Here is an 11312-nt window from a genome sequence, read left to right as displayed (position 1 = left end):
TAGTTTCAATGTGTTTTGGAGGCACCGCTCTCTGTGCCTCCCGCTGTTAATGATGTAGGTCCGGATGCAGGGGGCGGAGCCAAGCATCGGATAGTCATAGCCCATTAAAAAAAAAACCCTATAAGTGGCACCTCTAGAAGTGCCACTTTGACAGGGGTGTGTTGACAGCCCATATCATGCAAGCAAGCCCCTGTCACTGATCTCATGTGACTGGCCGATTCCGTAATATTTCTTTTTATTTTTTAGTGCTTAGTGTGTTTAGTATGCTTGAATTTTTTTGTATTTTATCTGTTTTATAAATGTGGTGACAGTTATACTCGAGCCTCAAACATACGAGCTGCTTCTGCGCCATCTAGGGAACCCTCCATACTTATTGCTTTGTAGTTTTTTCTTTTAAGGTAGAAAGAAGATCCCTTGGGTTAACCACTATAATCCAATGAGCAGCGAGATACGCTATAAGGGTAAACAATTATGGCATATTGTACAGTCTGACAAAAAACTTAAGTTGGGCAATACTGACCTAATGCCCTGTTATACTGGTGGGCAAACTATTAGGGACTGGGTCATGCGACCTGATATTAGCAATATGCGACAGTACACCCCAACTCAAAACTTCTTGACATTAAAAAATGTATGTTACAGGTGCTTAAATTGCAATACGTGTCAAGCTTTTAACACTGGGACTAGCTTAAATCGCCCCCATAGTGGGAAACGTATTCTGATTAATCACAGAGTTTCGTGTCTCACCAAATTCATTGCATACTGTATATGATAAACTGCCACTGCGGGCTCAGTATTGTGGGAAAGACTGAAAGGACCCTGTGTGAGAGAATGACGATGCATCGCTCTGCAATTAAACAAGCTATTGAAACTGGGGTAAGTGATCAACCTGTCACGCGTCATATTCTAAACGCAGGGCATAGTCTTTCAACTCTACGCCTCATCATTATAGACCACTTTCCTGATTCCAAACGACACCTACTGTATGAGAAGCTTGGGATAATTACTATTGTTTTAAACTGGATGTTCTGCCTATATTGTGTGTGTGTGTGTGTGTGTGTGTGTGTGTGTGTGTGTATACTTGCTGGTTGGACCGGCACTCCTCCCTTCATACGGCTTATAACTAAACTAGCACCAACTGGTCACAAACAATATTATTTAAGGGGGTCATTCGGAGTTGATCGCATGTAGCAACTTATTGCTGCCCGTGCGATCAACTAGACGCCGCCTATGGGGAGGGCTTTTTTGCATAGCAAAGCTGAGAAAGCTATGCAAAAACATTTTGTGCAGTTTCTGAGTAGCTTTCAACTTACTCAGCCGCTGCAATGTCTTCAATATGTCCGGTCCCGGAATTGACGTCAGACACCTGCCCTGCAAATGCCTGGACATGCTATCCCCAGAAAACGGTTAGTTGCCGACCAGGGAATGCCTTCTTGCTGGTAATCTTCTTGCGATCACGGCAACGATCACTTTCTTCGTTCTTCTTGTCATTGCCCAGCAAATAAAGACCAGTATGATGTCCGTAGTACAGCACATGCTGAGCAGTCTTAAATCCTCTGTACATCATAGTCACAGATGGGGGCCAGCAACAGTCAATGAGGATAGTGATACTGTAGGTCCTGTAAGTGCTGGATGCCGCTGTACAACATCCAGACGCAATGGTATAAGACTTTTAGCTTGCAAACTATTTGAATTCTAACCAGTAAAAGCATGTTGATATAATTTCTGTATTTTGGTATAGAGAAGTCAACATAATTCCTCCAGCTACATTCTTAATCCAGTCTTTTTCATCACATATAAGAAAGCAAGACTTCTCCAACTCAACTCCTTCTATGATATATGTTGACAGTTCATGAAGACAGTATATAATAACAGCAAATATACTGTACCAACTAATTGTTTTATTAGAGTAAAATATATTTCCCAGGACTAATGGTTGCCTAAATTCCAGTGTTGCCAAGCTCTCAGGCTTTAAAAAAGCATAACTGAATGTCTTAAACTGGGTTATACAAGTGGATGTACAGCAGGGGCAGATTGGGATGGAAAACCAGCCCGGGAAATTTATGAAAGCAGCCCTAATGGGGGAGGGGTCTGTTGTGGAGGTGGGGTCTGTTGAGGGGATCTGATTATGAGTTCATAGGGTCTGATTATGAGTTCAACGCTGTTGTCTCCTTGTTTTCATCTTTTGCTGAATTTCTATCTATGACTTTATGCTAATGCTGCTAAAATGCCCTTCTCTGGTGTAAATCAGTGCATCTAAATTTGCAAGTACTGAGATGCCCACTTTCAATGTCTACAGATGCTGAAATTATTCTTTGTGCATCTTTAGATGCCACAATCGGTCGCACCATTGAAACTATCACCAGCCCTATGCTAGAGCAATTCAACGTCTCTTTATGTAACCACTGTTAGCAACATGCCCCCACTATGTTACATCTGCATCTGATTGGCCAACCCCCTGTAACCACTGGGTGGTGTAGAGAATGTTGGCTCTAGACACACTGTACCTTGTGTGTGTTTTTCTATATACTTATTACTGCATTTCATCTTGCATGTCAAATTAATTGTCTTGCTTTAACAAAAATGCACTTCAGTCTTATTCAAACACAATCACTTTTATTGATATTTTAGTGTTTTGATAATCAGGAAAATTCACATACAATCAGACGTTTTTCTGAGCATACTCGATCATTCCATTTACCATACAGATTCATTTCAACACAATCCTTGTCCCCTGTCTGGTTAGGTTCTCCAGGCTTCCAATTTGAATACTTAATTATGTCTTCATTTGAGTATTTAAAAGTACCTTCAGGGCCAATTCAGTAAGGACTGTAAAAATTACAAATGTGCAAAAATTGCGATCATTTGCAAAATTGCGAAAGCACAGCCAAACGGAAAAACTGCAACACTAATTTAAAGTTACAAAAACAAGGTGGGCTTGTGAAATGTGCAAATATTGCGAAAACCATCCAAATACTCGTTTATTTGTGTTCATATTACAAATGTACGCATTTTTTGCGTATATGTTTCTGATGTAGCATTATTTGCTAACAACAGTGTTTTACCCTTAAAAATTGCATTACCTACTTTCCTGCACCAAAATAAAAAAAACTACTCAACAATTAAAAATCAAATCAATCATCACTTAATTGGTAAAATTAACTTGTTGTAATTTATCAATTAGTATCTTAAACACACCAAAGTGTTTTTCTTCCAACATTGAGTAATGGCCATAACTGTTGACAAAAATATACAACTAGGGAGATATGATTTCTAGCCTCTAAACCCTATACAACAACAATTATTGTTAGATGTTTAAAAAAAACACTTTTTTGTAAAAAAAATATTTTACTTATGAACCATCAGTAAAATTTTTAACCAAAAAAAACCCCATAAACAATAACTTGGGAAAACAAAATACATTTTGCAGAACGATCACTTCCTGCAATAACCCCCTCAGATATCCCTCAATATTGGGCAAACAATCCTGAATGAGGGTATCTCTTTGCACAGGAACATCTATAAGACAAAGGTGAGTAAAAAGTATTTTTAGTTTGTAAAGAAATGTAAACACATCACATTCAATATAGTAGTCCAAGACACTTTAGCCATTTTTTTTTTGTACATTAGGACCCATATCTCCTTTTGACAAAATAACTTCCTTGGCCATGGTTACATTTACCCTTGCAACCACTATGATTATTTTTGTTTGAAAATGGGGAGCATGTATAATTTCTGACTGGCTGCCATTGTTTGCCACAGATTTTGCACCTTTTATAGACTCAAACAAACCACAGAAAAACACACACATCACCTACTTTAAAAATTCCGAACCATTTCTAAAGGCTTACTTTGTTGGCTTTGGGATGTTGGCTCAGCAGCGTCATCCCCCGAAGCTGTGCCCTCACCATTATTAGTGTTGAAGGTTGTTTGTGTACGAAATTGAGAGGGGGTTTCAGAAGTAGAGGCAGAGGGGGTTTGTAAGTGAGAGGGAGAGGGGTTTCAGATGTAGAGGAAGTGGGGGATTGTAAGTGAGAGGGAGAGGGGTGTTCAGAAGTAGAGGCAGAGGGGGATTGGAAGTGAGAGAGAGAGGGGTGTTCAGAAGGAGAGGCAGAGGGGGATTGGAAGTGAGAGGGAGAAGGGAGTTCAGAAGGGTTTAGAAGGCGAGGCGGTTACTCAGAGGGTGCCCTTGCTTGCCTCCTGGTGTTAGCCAGATGGTGTCTATGCCTCCTGCATTGTCGTTGTGCCTGCCCTAAACAAAGTTGAAGTAAATGATACCAATTAACCTATGAATTTTGTACATTTGCAACCATAAAATCAGAAATCGATAATGTTATGTCTTTTTTGTGTAGGCAAATGGAGGCATTATGTGAAATTGACTTAGATGGAATTTATATTTACGATGGGATGTTGGCCAAAGCAACTAATCTGATGTAAGGTTTTATATTGTAGAATGTGCTAGTGAAGTGAAAAGTTGAATCATATTGGTTGCTATGGGCAACATCCCATACAAAATAAAAGGCACAACTTTGTTTTAAAAAAAAAATAAGGTCTGCTGACATTTTGCTATACAGACATCCCACACAGACAATCACATACATACATTAACACACCAGCACAAACTCACTGACACCCAAATACTAACAAACAAACAAACACACACTCAATAACAAACACAATAACAAACTCAGATGCTAATACCACTCTAACATGCATGTTTACTTATGTGTGGGTACTTATGTGTTTCTACTTACACCTGTGTATGTCCGCTTGAATACCACCGCCTTTCCAATTGCGTTTGTCCGCATTTGAAATATAGGGGTGTGTGCCCCCCAGCCTCCTATTCATCTCCTGCGTAAGAATGTGCAGCTCCTGTGCAGTGAATGCAGCTGCTCTTATGTTGTCAATGGCGTATGGGTAATAATATCTGTTATTATAATATTTACTTGATACTGATTGGTTAAGGTATTAAAGATGGCTAACATATGATAATGCTGATTTGATTACCTTATAACCTTCACTATATACAGGTATATACCTGTATATAGTAATCAATATAACTATCAATAGCAACAAATCTTTCTCAGCACGTTATCAATTATGAAATGGCAACCAGGAGAGTGATGTGAAAATACACAAATGAAAAGAAATGCAGATGTATGCGTGCATGCGTACGCAAGACAGAAATAAAACAGTTTTAAAAGACAATAGCGTATTGTTCTTACCTCCGGTTCCGGATTCCACCAGCACTCCTACAACGTAGCGAAACAGACGCTTATCTAGCCAGCACTACTGCCTTCCCGCCCTTGCTGACAGATAACGTCTGTTTTCGTTAGTGTGGATATGTGGAGGACGGACGAGCCCCCAATTGATAATGCTGATTTGATTACCTTATAACCTTCACTATATACAGGTAAGAGACTCAGTACGCAATTGGCGTATGGGGTACCGTAAGGGTACGCACTTAGCGTAGCATACGCTCGGCCGTGATCGAGACGCACATGCGACACGCTCGCACACAGCTTAATGCGTGGTGTCGAGCACGCTATAGGCGGTCGACTACCGTAATGCTATGCTACCAGCATAGCGGACGCTCGAGTCCACGAGGAGAACACGAGCGGCGCAGACGCTCACGGGATGACACTCAGTAAACCTTGAATGCAACACACAGAAAGGATACTCTTATACTGTAAACCTTGTACTGAAATACTGTAGCGATGTAACGCTGCTTAACCTTGTTAATGCTAAAGCTGCTTGAGCGATTGAGACGCTCCTATTACCCACAGTAATGTAATAAACACACAATACCTTGCTAAGGTTCCAACACCTTTACTAACAATGTCTAGCTGATGTAAAAAGAATACAGTTAACAATTCATACACTACACTCTAACATCAATATCTAAGCAGAATCACTACACATAAATATACAATAGCGTCACAATCTTATACAATAACAGAGTGAGAGAGAGTATAGCCAATACAATCAGGGAACAAGTTGATTACAGAGAATAACTTACACACACTGGGAACGATCGCTGCGCAGCTTCTGGTACCAGCTCCAAGTTAGTCAAGATGAAAACCGTTTGTGGAGAGTCAGAGAGAGCTGCCCAGGCTGGCTGATCTTATATACACTGCATACAGTACACTACAAAGGGACCTATAATCTCATTGTTCATTGGACACAGGAATGTCTCTCTGCACTGTAACAAAAGGTCATAGGTGGATTTGAACAGGTGGGCTGTGGCTATTACAAACTGCTCAGGTGGGAGGGAATCGCCGGATTCCCGCCGCATGGATAATGAACTGCAAATATAAGAAATGTCCAGAAACTACTAACGGCCATAACTATACGCAGGAGCGATTAATCTTTACCTAACCAACACCGGATTATTGCTATTAAAATACTCTTCGGTAAGGTACCAGACACCACTGTTCAACCTTAATCAGATCCTTTGTACCACGTAAAGAGGGATTCCCAAGTCCGTGAACAAGTCACATTAAACAAATTTACAGTTATCATTAAGGGGAACATTACCTATAAAACCTGCTATATGGATCTATTAAGTAACGATTGAGTCGCCCGCTAGACGCACACGAACTCTACCGTAAATGCACATACCATGCGCTCGAGCGCATGCCCGTAGAGGCGCCGTCACGCAATTGCGAATATGTGCACGCACGCCAGAGAGAGTGCATGTGCAGCGGGCAAGCGCATGAGGTGAATATATGGCAACGTGTAGCATGATATTTTTCTGACTTTGACAGTCCACCCTTTGGCAGTCATCAATAACTGCCACTTCCTAAAACAATTCAAAAAGAAAAAAAAAAAATATATATATATATATACCATCATGTTAGTACCATTTTATGATTGAGGAAAAGGGAGGAGAGGAGAAGGTGGGAAAAAGGTATGACCTAGTGAGAAAGTAGAAGCATGTGTGTATGAGTCCATGTTTGAGGGGTCATGTATCATCATGCCGTACGTGTTTTAAATCAAGCTTCGAGGTATTGCGAAGTATACATTTGAATTCCTTCTTATCCCGTATTAAGGGTCTGTGGATGGGCTGTCAAACTTTACCGAGCTCTTTTTGGCTTTTGGTTGCAACAAAATGGGGGAGCACATTTTAGTTGATGATACATGAATGGGGGGGTATGTGAGTGCTGATATCTGTGTCTATATTCCCTATCGACTATGTGTGCTATTACCTGAAGGTTGTAGTGGTGAAGATAAAAAGTAATTAGTACAAATGCAGTCATAAACTATGTGAGCTTAATATGCATTCGCCGATTGAGGTCTTGTCTTGTGTCTTGTCTTGATGTACATGTTGACTGTAGTCTCCCGATGCTTTTGCTATAAATGGCGACAAAAGCTTTTCCATTGTCCAGAAAGTTACAGTCACTAAAATATTTGGGCTATCGTAAAAATTTAAAGTCACTAGGGATATTGGGGGTCTGTATTATAGTCCATCTATGGTCTGTATAAAAGAGGTTGTCAAATTCTTCTTCCAAGCGGATGTCTTTGTACCTTGGAGGAAAACAAAGGAGAAACGGGTGAAAGAAACGGACCGTGGAATCACATTTTCATCACAACATTGTCTCTATCGTTGGGTCATAAATCAAATTAGTCGTTGTAATTACAGTGTCTTCGCTCCTTAAACTCATCACTCGGGTACTACTTTTACACTTTGTTAAAAACCGAACGCATCTAAATATCAGGCCAACAAATATGACGACTCCCAATATACACACAAGAAATTTCCCTACATCCATGATAATACCTTGGGCCCATTCTCCTAAGCCTGAGAACCAATTTCGTGGGTTCAATCATGACACCCAACCGGTCAGCTCATTGCCCACAGCGGCGAGAGTGAGATTATGTCTCCTTCGGAACTCCCATTTTAATTGCAAAATGTCATCCATCTTTTGGTCTATGACCTCGACCGGGTCCTCAGTGCTGTTTGTAATATATGTGCAGCACTTTATTCCATACTGAGTCGCTAGGGTAACACAATACCCGCCTGTTACTGCCGTGAGGTAATTGAGAACCATCCTATGCTGAACCAGTTCTGTTTTGTAGGCTTGTAACTCTCTCCCTGTATACCTGAATGTGTCGTCATACATTTCGGTGATATTGTCTAATAAATTTGCAAGCGCAGATATATATCTATAATTCAACACTCCTCTGGCGGTACGAGTGACATCTAACGCGAGTAGGACTTGAATCCCGGTGGATTCATGGATCAGGTCAGAGGCCGGATGCTCTGTTCTTTCTATCAGGTGCCGTTTAACGATGTGCTCGTAATGAGTGTGAGTATAAGGAGCTTGGGCACTACGGTGAATATCTTTCATTTTAGTGTGGGATACAGTCATTACTTCAGGCAGTACTTTTCCAATATAACACAATCCCTCTGAGTTTGGGGCAAGCCACTTATACGCCTTCCTCCCGCATATGAAATATGCATCATCGGGGAGAACATATGGGACGGAGTATGACATTACCATATTACAAATTTTCCATGTGAAATCTCCTAACCCTAATTCTTCCATCTGTTTAGTACACGTATCAGTTTGTACGATCTGTGCACAGTATCCTGGTGATACTTCTCCAACTCGCATGATCCTACTTCCTAAGGTGTACCTATACCGAAAGAATTTCCTATGGTCGGCTATCTGGCGTATAAGTTCTGTGTCTATGGGCATTCTGTCGGCTCTGTGTGAAAATGTCATGGTTTGATTACTCCATGACACTTCCCAATTTCCCGGCTTTCGGGGATTGGAAATGTTAAAGCACACTAAGGACCTATCCACATGATATTGGTGGAGCTTCAAACTAGGAGGACTAGAGATATTAAACCTCCTGTCCACCGGCCTCCCACCACTTAGCTCAAGTACCTCTCCTACCGTTAAAGGGAATGGTACTAGTCCTGATTTGCTATGGCCTTGAGGTACTTGAGAGCATACCCAACAGTCTGTCTGGTTTAACACTTTACCCACTAAGGAGTGATAGTCACTCAATGGATGCCGGTCCATATGGATATTAAAACTGGATTGACATTTCTTGATGCACCCATCCTCGACTATACTGTCACAGTGTCTACAGATGCAGTTCTCTTCTGCTAACAATCCTTCACAATTCCTTCTATTGTCAATGCTATCAGATCGTTTTCTGATACTCGCCTTTACTCTGTGATTATGTTGTTCTTGGAAATCTACGCCTCCATCCTGGTCATCAGAACCCATTCCAGATCCTTCCTCGACCTCCATGGTACTCTCACCGAAACAGACTGCTCTGGTCAACATCATGGTTAACAGGAAAATCCGTATCACAGTCTCTTGCGGCAAGTCCATCTTAGAGGAGTAAAAGGAGAAAATAAAAAGGGGGAAGGGAAATAGGAGGGAGGTGGGAACTAGAGAAAATAACAAATGGGAAAAAGAAATCTGGCTCGACAAGCTTCTGGTCTTATTATTCTCCACGCTCAGGTGTCGTCTCAATCTTCCCTGAACAGACACTCTAGTGATACAACCTCTACCATCTGTTCTTTATCACACGACCTCTCTGGATCAGCAACCTTTTTACAATGAGACGTATGGACCCAAGTCTCTCTCTCGGCAACCTTCAAAGCAGTTGTGCTGGTCAATAAGGCTTGATATGGTCCTTCCCATCTGTCAATAAGGCAACCTGAGCGTAGAAAATTCCGTATCATTACATAATCCCCAGGTTCAATGTCTTGACAATTACTGTCTGGCAAATCAGGAATCACCAACTTTAGATTATCATTCTGATTCCTCAATTGCTTACTCATCTTAACCAAGTACTTTATGGTTACTTCATTGTTACATTTCAAATCATCCTGGGGGTTAATCATAACATGGGGTTGTCGACCAAACAGAATTTCAAAAGGAGACAGATTAAGAGGGGACCTGGGAGTGGTTCTGATGCTGTATAATACGATTGGCAAAGCTTCAGGCCATAACAGTCCTGTTTCAGTCATTACCTTGCTCAATTTATTTTTAATAGTGCTGTTAACTCTTTCCACCTTCGCACTCGCCTGGGGGCGATACGGAGTGTGCTGCTTACTATTAATTCCCATCAACTTACACATTGTTTGAAAGACTTCACCTGTAAAATGGGTACCCCTATCACTCTCAATGATTCTAGGGATACCGTACCTACACACAAATTCCTGCACAATTTTCTTTGCAGTAAATACAGCGGTATTTGTGGCTGCGGGAAATGCTTCGACCCAATTTGAGAATACATCAATACAGACCAAAACATACTTTAAATTTCTACAAGGTGGTAATTGTATGAAATCAATCTGTATTACCTGGAAAGGGCCATCTGTCGGGGGGATGTGGGATGGCTCTGTCGGTATTGCCTTTCCGATATTCTTCCTCAGGCAGGTGAGACATGTCATTGCTCTTTTACCCGCATGGGAGGAAAATCCTGGGGCGCACCAATAAGCTCTTACTAGCTTACACATTCCTTCTTTGCCTAGATGAGTCAGCCCATGTGCCGCTTCCGCTAGACTTGGAAGGTATGCTCTGGGTGCCACTGGTTTACCATGTCCATCTGTCCAGAGTCCTGAGGACTCCTGGCCATATCCTTTTGACCTCCAAACTGCCTTTTCCTGTGGGGAACACAAATTTTGCATTTCACACAATTTCTGTGTGTTTACAGTATTAAATACCATCAGTTGTGTGGTGTCTGTCTGTATGGGGGTACTGGCTGCTGATTTAGCAGCTTCGTCTGCTCGGCTGTTACCAAGTGATACCGGGTCTTGGCTATATGTGTGAGCTTTACACTTGATAACAGCCACTCCGTCGGGCTCCTGTATCGCTGTTAGAAGTCTTTTGATGTGGGCTGCATGTGCTACGGGTGTGCCAGCTGCCGTCATGGAATTTCTGAGGCGCCATAGTGCTCCGAAATCATGGACTACTCCGAAGGCGTACCTAGAATCTGTGTAGATATTGGCTGACTTGCCCTTAGCCAATTCACATGCTCTGGTTAGGGCAACCAGTTCAGCAACTTGTGCTGAGTGTGGTGGGCCTAGCGGTTCTGCTTCTATGGTACCTTGGTCATCTACGACTGCGTATCCAGTACACAAGTCTCCCGAGTCCGTCTGTCTGTGACAACTACCGTCAGTGTAGAAGGTGAAATCTACATCTTCCAGTGGGTTGTCACAGATGTCAGGCCTTGCCGTGAAATTTTGGGTCAAATAATCCATACAATCATGTGTGTCGCTTTCCCCACTAAATCCTCCCTTACCATCACTCTCATCCTCCACCCTTTGTGACTGTCCAGGCACA

General features: G+C 41.8%; 1 protein-coding gene across 1 annotated transcript in view; it reads right to left on the bottom strand.

Moving 5' to 3' along the window:
- LOC135055101 (pulmonary surfactant-associated protein D-like) overlaps positions 1–11312 on the bottom strand; it is a 455316-nt gene that overhangs the window by 250969 nt on the left and 193035 nt on the right. The gene's annotated exons all lie outside the window — the stretch shown is intronic.

This window comes from Pseudophryne corroboree, chromosome 3, assembly GCF_028390025.1.
Source record: "Pseudophryne corroboree isolate aPseCor3 chromosome 3, aPseCor3.hap2, whole genome shotgun sequence".
Lineage (NCBI taxonomy): Eukaryota > Metazoa > Chordata > Amphibia > Anura > Myobatrachidae > Pseudophryne > Pseudophryne corroboree.
This window is presented reverse-complemented; position numbering and strand designations above follow the sequence as displayed.